Raw genomic sequence first — 7133 nt, 5'->3', positions numbered from 1 at the left:
GACAATAATATGTCTCAGTAAGTATGCTGAAAACTGTGTAAATATGCCTTGGCTCTGTTTGTTTTACTCACATTCTTACTACTATGGTCAATGCAGTTTATTTGGAGGGTTATGTTAAAACACACAATGAGCAAATTGTACAAGATTTTGTTTTATTTCAAAAGAATGTTTGGTTTCTCAGATCAGATAATGAAAAGGTTGAAACAGTCCAGTTACAAAATATGAGCCACATAAAACTGCTGTCAATACAAAGAACATTTACATGTTGATAGTACTTCAGCAGCGGAGATGTTAATAACAACTGATTTACACATTGCTGAAAGTGAAAATTTGTTTGACAAAAAGTAGGCTGCTGGGTGGTGGATAGACACAGACCACTTCCTCTGAAAGCTGGGCTTTTCAACTTCCAGTTATGAACAAAGGGAGAAAACTAAACTACTTTTTATGAATCCACTCAACACTCAAAAGAAGTGGTGACATGTCATCTCAAATCACATTCTGTTTGATTCAGTGCTTTCCATCTATGCAAAAATATTGCATAGATAAATGAATACATTTCAGCTAAGTAAAGGGAAAAGAAGGATACTTAAAAGGTGCACACATAGCAACCAGTTGCCTTAGATGGCAATTAAATGTTGGGCCACATCCCAGAGATTTTATATTTCACCACATTAAGCATAGGACTAGTACTACAATAAATTTTCTATTGAACCAGTTAAGGGCTTACATTGTTAACAGTTGACATACATTCTTTTATGAATTCTAAATATTGGTAATCACCACCAACACCCATTTGTAAGCAATATCTTTTGATTCATATTACTTTTTGGGAATAGAAACTGGACATAATTATTTTTTTGCATAATTGTCACTTCAATTGAAAAAAAACACTATTAATGTAATTCTGATCAACAACCATTATTATTACTTGGGAAATGTTTAATAATACTGCGGTCACATAAATGGACAACTTAGTATAAGGTACATAAAAACATGAACAGATCATTTTAACTGTTATTACATAAATTAATTCTTTCACAGCTTTGTGTCAGTTTCTTTATGCAGGCTACGGTTATTTCAGGTACTAGACTGAAATGAAGCATCGTGTATAGTACTTAAAAGCATACTTATATGTTTAAAGCACCGTGTGCAATACTTTACTTTTCCCGATGTTTATAAATGATTTACCTCATTCTACAATGATACAGCATAATTTTACCATCTTTGTAGATGACACTAAAATAATGGTTAATGGCTGTAAATGTGAAAATGCTCAATAGTCAATTAATAATATTTTTATAGATTTAATAAAATGGTTTATTGCCAATGGTCTTTCACTAAACTTTAGTAAGACTACTTACATTCAGTTCACCCCAACTGCCAAAACTGAGGATGAAATAACTGTTAAATATGTCACACAGGCAACAGAAAGAGTTGAAGTAACGAAGTTTGTAGGTGTTAAGATTGACTGTAGAGTAAGCTGGTCCCATCATATTTTACATCTTTACAACAGACTCAGCTCATCAATTTTTTCACTGTGAATTATCTTCGACAGTGGGAACTTAACCAATGAAAAAGCAACTTATTATGGTTACTTCCTTTCTTTTATGTCACATGGAATTATTTTCTGGTGAAAACAACCTCTTGCAAAGAAAGTATTGATTGCTTAAAAGCATACGGTTAGGGTGATGTGTAGCATAGATCCTAGACACAGTAGCAGAAGTCTATTCTGGAAACTGGAAGTTCTTAAACTTTGTCTCAATAAATATATTCACTTATGTGTGGCATCAGTAAAACACTGATTTATATGAATGTAACTATGAATCCACCATCACAACACAAGAAGGAAGCATGATTGCCACACTGAATGTAAAAATTAGAAAGCAGTGCAGAAGGGTGTACAGTACTCTGCATAAAGATATTTAATGTTCTTCCTCCAGAAGTTAAATATTAAATATGCAACAAAACTGCATTTAAAGGTCTTCTGAGGCAATTTTTTAGCCATGTCATTTAACAGTTTGGAAGAGTTTCTGAAACACAGTGAAAAACTGCCTCAAAACCACAAAAACTTGTGAGATGTATTATCATATAAATTGAGCATTAAGCTGTATATTCATGTCACGTACATAATTCTTTCAGTGTTGTTTTGCATATATTTGTTTTTCTGGGTTATATGTACATTTATATTTGATTTTCTACATTCTATACTTTGTAATCTGTCAGGATCTCATTTTTATGATCTTTTATTGTGGAACAGTTTAGAAGTTACGTAACTCTCTGTGTCGTCCTATTTGTATTTAATTCTCTGGGCTATAGGGCCACTTTTCAATTAATTTTCTATGTTACACACATTCTAAACTTAACTTGTAAAATAGTGTATAAGTACTTGTCGCTGACAATGTAAAAATTTGATACTCACCACATCCATGTCAGATTATCACAGTCAGATCCATGGTGTAAGAAATGAACTACCAGTAATAAATAAATGTATAACCCCAGAGATATTTTTGTCTTACATTTAAACCACACACACTAAATTAGTTTCCTTTTGAAACTGTTACAACGTTTTTATGCACTAGAAAGGTATACATTAAACTGGGAAAGTGGACATCTACAGTCTCAAGCCTCGGCCTATAGATTACTTTTGCACTACTATGTATTCAAATATTTTTACACACACACACACACACACACACACACACACACTATTGACAACTTTGTTGATTGGGCATTAACCACTCACACTTCAAATGCAGGCGAATGCTGGCCACAGAATTACAACACTTATCCTTAGAGATGACTTACTGGGCACAATGAAGCTGTCTTTGTCACCACTCACATATTCTGGATGGTCTGGTACTATTCCTATTAGGACACGAAGCTCAAGTGACATGTATCAGTACACTCATAAAATGTCTGTCCCATCTGGATTGTGGCATCAAAATTAAACAGAAGTGACAATGTCTGTACGTCACAGGACATAATCATCTTGTAGTCTGCATCCTGTCTGCTGTAGATATCCACTTGTGTGAAGACCTTCAATCCCAAACTGGTCAGACATTTCTACTAAGCACACTGCTTATGTCAATGACACACTGCCATCAGTCGGTTGTTGACACCAGCATGGTGAAGATTTTCTTCTGGCATGCACGTGGAAGTGACTGAAGCACATTTTTTGGGGAATACTTAGAGGCAACCACATTTCAGGAACCAGTCCAAGGGTTGCTCTCACTGCAGCACTTCTTAGTCTGCACAAATAACAGCACACAAGCAGCTATGGCCTACAACTGAATTAGCGTGTGATTGACAACATTCTAAGTTCTGTTAAATCACTATGACATACTTGCTGAGGCAAGGTGACTGTGAATCACAGGTGCCTAGGGACTTCAAAAGGCTTGCCCACAGAATGAGTGTGTCTCAAAGATGGCTGTTGCTGAGTATTTACTGTTTCTGTTATCACAGGCTGTAGTGTTCAGCTGTGAAATAATGTTTCGCTCTGGGTGTGAAGATACTGGAAGCAGATTAAGAGGCACCTCTCCTTTATTACCAATTACAGGCTACCATTGTACTAAGTGGGTTCTTTCTGGCAGAGGATGAGCTTGTAATGTGACAACATGCCATTTAGCGAAGGTCAGGACCAGTCAAGGCGCAACGGTAGAGAAAGTGGACGCTTATGCCATCTGTGGGCCAGAATCGAAGGCAAAGTGGAAGTGCTTCTGCCTGGTGGCAGCTAAATTAAAGAACGCTATGCGGGAGACAGTGTCTGGCTTGTGCTGCTCTCTGACAGCATAATAACAAAAGAATTAAACTAAATAATATTGTTATGTGTAGTAAAAATACAAATGTCATATTACTTTAATATATGAAAATGACTGTAATTGAATATTGTAATGCTATGGTATGTTTAATTGTAAATAGAGAACTTGACGTAATGTAAAATAATGTTTAGGTGTGGGGGCAATCCCCGAGAATGAGAATAGTGTACAGGTTGGTGCGTAATATTGGCGGTAGAAGTAAGTTGGCATAGCTCTGAGGCAGAACAAGTGTTAAGTAGCGTAAAAGTGACTGCCGATGTGTGCTACGGTAATGTTGCTAACAGACCATTTAGAAGCAAGCTCAATAACTTTAAATTCAGTAATTACAATTTGTGTAGTTTACATTAACCTAAAACAAGTTCAAGTGTTTATCATGTGTGTTTATGTATGGTGAAACAATTTCAGGCTGTGGTTGTGTTTTAAATGAATAATATCCTCCTGCTAGGCAATATCAAACATACAGAATTAAGTGCTCCCTGTTCAGTAACTTCAAAGATATTATCAGTGCTACTTATAATCAAATATAGACATAAAAATAAGTTGGTTATGCACCATTATCATTATTTATTTTAAAAATTCCATGTAGTAGTTGGATCACCATAGGGTGTCTATTCAAACCTATTACATGAGAGAGCCGCTTTCCTGACGTCCGATGCCGCATGGTCTAATAATAATGCAGTAAATTCGGGTAGTGGCATCGCAAGCTGGTGTGCTTCTCAGTCTCAGCGATGTCACTTCTCACAGTCTGTCAGTGGATGTGCCTTATGACACGGCATGGCATGTTGAGCTTTGATGTATTGCTCACCTCATGTAGCACTGAGCGACTCCACATCTATGCCTTTAGTAGTGTCCGACATGTATCTTCATATCTTGACATCAGGTGCACTGCAGCAGTGACTGTTGGGAGGAGTATGCTGAAGGTCAATGTCTCTGACCAATGTGCGCTGTGTCTGTTTGTAGCAATGAATCCTCAGTGAACAGCTGTTCAGAAGCAATAGAATGTTCCTATGCAGATAGTCTTGTTAAATGGTTTCCCTGACGATTGCATACTTCTCGTCTGTTATGTGGGGACCTTCTTCGATACAGATATCTGAATTATCTCTGCCCCCAGCTCCTGGTGGTGGTGTGTTTCACAGCTAGGCTTTATTAGATGTGACCACAAACATTATGAACAGTAAAATAAGTGTGCAAAATGACAAATATCGAGCAAGACAGCAAGGATACAATTTACAATGTGAGAGACATTACTCATAATTACTACTGCGACAATCCCAACTAAGTTGTAATTTCTTTGTGCACTCTGTTACCACCAACTACACAATAATAAGCATGTATCTAGATCATGTTATCACAGAAATAGGAAATACAAGAAAATGATCAATGCAAAGGGAAGGCAATATAATGAAACAATAACCACCAACATTGAAGTAGTATTCAACAAGAGACTGTCAATCTAAAAACAGCCTCCAAGAAAAAAATAATATTGCCATCACATTTTTGGAAAAGAGCAACCATTATAGAATTAAATGTACTCTGGTGACTCCATTGAATACCACAGAAAGTACTTCATGTCTTGAAGAAGTGCCAGAACTGCTACCAATTATTTCAAAAGAGTTAACTATTAATCAAAATTTTTACAAAGCACTGGTTTATCCCATCCAAATGAAGTGTGTGTGCAATTACATTTTAATTACTTTACGCTCATCCAATAAGAGTAGGTATGTTGTTGTTGTTGTGGTCTTCAGTCCAGAGATTGGTTTGATGCAACTCTCCGTGCTACTCCATCCTGTACAAGCTTCTTCATCTCCCAGTACCTACTGCAACCTACATCCTTCTGAATTCATATAGTGTATTCATCTCTTGGTCTCCCTCTATGATTTTTACCCTCTGTGCTGCCCTCCAATACTAAATTGGTGATCCCTTGATGCCTCAGAATATGTCCTACCAATCAGTGGTAGTGTAATTATTTGGTAATTGTACTCCAGAGAGGTGATCAATACAGACTGTCAATGATCATGCTAAAAGGTTCCATTTTACACTTTTCCTGGCAAAATGAACAGTTCAGGCTCTCTCTTTCCAAAACACAAGGTAGCATACTGCTGCCATAATTACCAGCAACATACTTTAATTGGTTGGGCTTTAACAACAGATTCCAAAAGCAGTAACTAAAAAAAGAACCTTATTTTAATAAGCTTCACATCTGGTGATATTTTGTGCGTACTAGACTTATGCATTTATAATTCTTTCTCTTATGGCCAGAACACAAATTACCTAAAGGAAGTTACAGTCAGGCTCCCTTCCATGGGTAAGCATGGCCAGTCATTCCGCTGAGACATATTTCTTTATCATATGGGACAACTTCTTTCACTTAAAATATTATTATTCTCACAGAACAAAACCTACATGGGCTGCTAGGGTAAACCAGTTTTTTGTGGAACAGTCATTCCAGCAATTTTCCAGGAGAGAAAAAGAGATGGAGAAAGAGTTTACTATCCAATCTGTCTTCCAGTTGTTTCTAAAAATGCCTATTGGATCATTTTACATTGCTTCGCATCATTTATAAAAATGTCTCTTTGATCATTTTGATTTAAAAGATGTCAATCATGAGAGAAGAGACCAAATTTGAATGTTTCTAGAAATTCAAAGATTGAAAGCAATGGACTGACAGACAGTGTCTCTTGGTATTAGAAAAAAAAATTGTTGACTGCATAAGACAATCTGGTCACATGTAGATATAAACAGGAATGAATCAAATAAGACAGAAAGTGGGAACATACTACTTACAGCACAAGGGAAAGAACTCACTGACCCACATGAAGTGTGTTCCACTTTAAATCAGTGTTATGTATATATAGTTCAGGAACAAATGAAACAAAATGAAGCACTGACTAAGAAAAGTGTAGCTCCACCAGAAATAACAGAATGTCTGTTCCTGTTTCCAACATGTGAAACAGAAGTTACAAATATAAGCCAGTGACTGAAAAACAAAGACACAGAGGGCACAGATAGAACATCTGCAGAAGTAATCAAACACTGCTCACAGTAACGAGTTAAGTGTCTGACATTCCTTTTAAACTTGGTAATGGGGAAGAGATTATTCTGCACATGTCTGCAAAATAAAGTAGTGCCAATTTACATAGATAGTGATAAAAGGCAACCTAGAAACTACACACCTTTGGTGATTACACCTGACTTATAAAAATTGTAGACATAGCTACGAAAAACAGAATTATAAATTTCATAGAAAAACAAAATATCTTGGATGAAGCACAGCATGAATTTAGGAAAGGGTGCGAAAAATTCATGACCCTTATAATG

The sequence above is a fragment of the Schistocerca cancellata genome, chromosome 12, assembly GCF_023864275.1.
Source record: "Schistocerca cancellata isolate TAMUIC-IGC-003103 chromosome 12, iqSchCanc2.1, whole genome shotgun sequence".
Classification (NCBI taxonomy): domain Eukaryota; kingdom Metazoa; phylum Arthropoda; class Insecta; order Orthoptera; family Acrididae; genus Schistocerca; species Schistocerca cancellata.
Note: the sequence above shows the minus strand (reverse complement) of the source record.